At 41.4% G+C, this 2894-nt stretch overlaps 1 non-coding gene across 1 annotated transcript; it reads left to right on the top strand.

Annotated features, from left to right (window-relative positions):
- The first annotated feature begins 1152 nt into the window (after positions 1-1152).
- Trnaa-cgc lies at positions 1153-1225 on the top strand. Its single transcript has one exon. It is a non-coding gene; the product is annotated as a tRNA-Ala (tRNA).
- Positions 1226-2894: the final 1669 nt, after the last annotated feature.

Raw genomic sequence — 2894 nt, 5'->3', positions numbered from 1 at the left:
GCACATACAATCTTGGGGTACCTTAAACAATTACAGTAGTACTAACAAGGCATACTCCCCATCGCACCCCCCCGCCCTCCACACCACCCTTCATATTTAGTGGTAAGATGTCCCAGTGGACAGCCCGTCAAAAACTGAACACAGATCATGCGTGAAAACTATGGTTTACTGAACTGTGATAAAAAAAAAGCAAAATAGAAATAGTGAACAATCGAAGCTAAATATGTGTAACAACTAGGAATCTGAAGCAGCCACGGCCACGTGGTTGTATGGGTACGGTGTCGAACGGCAAAGTGACAGACCCGTGTTAAAATCTACCAGCTGACAATTTTTTTCTCCACAAAATTACGAACCGTGCTTCCGTCATTGATGTGTCTGTTCGCTGTATTCAGATTTGGGTCTGGGTCGTGATGGAACTTCCGTTTGCAACAGCGAGGTGTAGCGAAGGGACCTCCAAACGTACGTACCTCCTTTGTTCTACACAAATACCGCATGTTATGACTCTTGTGTCCATTTTGGAAGTTTTGAATCTTCATTTCTTTTGTTGCAACATAGTTCACACCTGTTTATTTGTTGTTTACATTTCTGTGAGATCTATGCGGCATCTCGCCTGCTGTCACTGTTAATCAGTTTACTTGCGACGTCAATATATTCTTACCACATGACTCATATTTTATAACCAGTGAATAGTACAACAATTGCCAAGACTACAGAAGAAGAACAGACGTTTTAATAACCGGATGGAGAGTTGATAAAATTGTGAAAAAGTGAAGGATCGGCGGAACTGCCGCTTTGCGGTCCAAAACCGTAAACACACAACCACAACGCCGTTTTCTTGCAATTCGTTCGATGTTGAACGTCTTCACCTTCGGCCGTTCACTGTTTCTATTTTGCTTCTTTTTTCACAGTTCAGTGCACATTCTCCCAGTTTTCATGCTTGACCTGTGTTCGCTTTTTCACGGATTATCGTCTGGGCCATTTTATCACTAAGTCTGAGAAGAGGTGCGATGGGGAGTTACCCTTGTAAGTCTTTATTTACCATCAGGAATGTCTTGTGTGACCTCCAATGGACGCACAACAAACATTCAAACTATAGACAAACTTGTCATGTATTTTAGCCAGCGTGTTTGAAGTTACTTGAATAAATGATCGAGCGAGGTGGTGCAGTGGTTAGCACACTGGACTCGCATTCGGGAGGACGACGGTTCAATCCCGTCTCCGGCCATCCTGATTTAGGTTTTCCGTGATTTCCCTAAATCGCTTCAGGCAAATGCCGGGATGGTTCCTTTGAAAGGGCACGGCCGATTTCCTTCCCCATCCTTACCTCACCCGAGCTTGCGCTCCGTCTCTAATGACCTCGTTGTCGACGGGACGTTAAACACTAATATCCTCCTCCTCCTCCTCCTTGAATAAATACAGCAACCGGCCATCTTTATTTAGTTTTATTTATGCTAAGACGTATTTTCAGCTTTCACTATTTTCATGTGGCGAAGTATGTTTATACCTTTGTCATATAGTGAACAATCGAAGCTAAATATGTTTAACATCTAGGAATCTGAAGCAGCCAAGGCGACGTGGTTGTATGGGCACGGTGTCGAACGGCAAAGTGACAGATCCCACCCTCCCGCACTCCAATGCCAGAACAAAAACAAGAGTACTATGCAACATGATTTTCTATGTTTGCGTAATTTCCACTGTTCCTGTAGTACTTTTTTTTGCGCTGATTTCATATCTGTTATTAGTGTTTTTCTATCATGAGCAGTTTTTTCATAAGTCAAGTAAACTAATTTTCATTTAAACTTAGGTTTCACAGAGGGAAATTATACTGCAAGTAAAAGAAGCTTCACTTTAGTAAGATGGAGTAATTGGCCACACTTATCACACCCACCTGGCTGTTATGAGGGAAACTTTATAGCTCATTGTTGACATGCTGTAGTGTGGTAAGGTTATATTTGTGCAATTAAATGTAATTCTTCACGTTTTTACAAATGAGGTCCCGCAAACGTATTTTGATATGTTTGTAGTAGCTACTTAATTGCTAAGCAAACACAGAACATGAATTGTTTCGTGAAAACTATCTTGATGATCAAGACAAAAGCCGGGCACCACAAAAAAAATATGTCGTACATTCAGTGTACCATAAGGAGACATATGAGCACCTCAATGTTGTGTTGAAATAAGCGAATCATGAAAAAATTCTTCGACAATACGTTTGGATTTGAAAGTATTCGGCATGTTACTTGATCAACAATACGACTACATAAAAATGCCGTGTTTCTTTTGTGAGTGGACCTATCCAGCCAAAGACAAGCGCTGGAAGGTAACTAACTCGACCAAAGGAAAAACCCTGCGCAGAATATAATAAATATATCAACGAAGCAAGATATATTATGCGAGATCCGAACACCCCTTACGACGGATCCGTCGATGAAGCATCTCACTGTTAATGAATTCTCTTACTTGCAATTTCATGTCAAAACTGAGGACTGTTTCGATGCTGTATTGTCATCTTCTAGACACTTGGGTAATGATGGAGGATAGAGCGACATAGCTGCACCAAGGAGACAGCTGCCAGCAGCCCCAAGGAACATGCAACTCGCAGTTCGCATCGAGGAAAACTTAAAGTTACGATGTGTACGTTCCAATTCATCCCAGGTTACTATCTTCATTCACCTGAAGATACAGTCTTGTGAAATCGGTTGAATATTTTTAAAACATCTTATTTATTTACTTACTTATTTATTTTTGCGTGTCCTCCCTAAAGTCCAGCAGATGTCAGGTCGATGTGTCGATCGTTGGAGACAGAGCCTTAGTTTAAACTGGATAGAGCGCTAAGTGGCTTAAGGTGTTATCCTCGCATTCGCTTTAAGTGATTAAGGGAAATTATGAAAACC

Source organism: Schistocerca piceifrons, chromosome 1 (assembly GCF_021461385.2).
Source record: "Schistocerca piceifrons isolate TAMUIC-IGC-003096 chromosome 1, iqSchPice1.1, whole genome shotgun sequence".
Taxonomy (NCBI): domain Eukaryota; kingdom Metazoa; phylum Arthropoda; class Insecta; order Orthoptera; family Acrididae; genus Schistocerca; species Schistocerca piceifrons.
The sequence above is the reverse complement of the archived record's forward strand: the minus strand, read 5'-3'. Positions and strand labels throughout refer to the sequence as shown.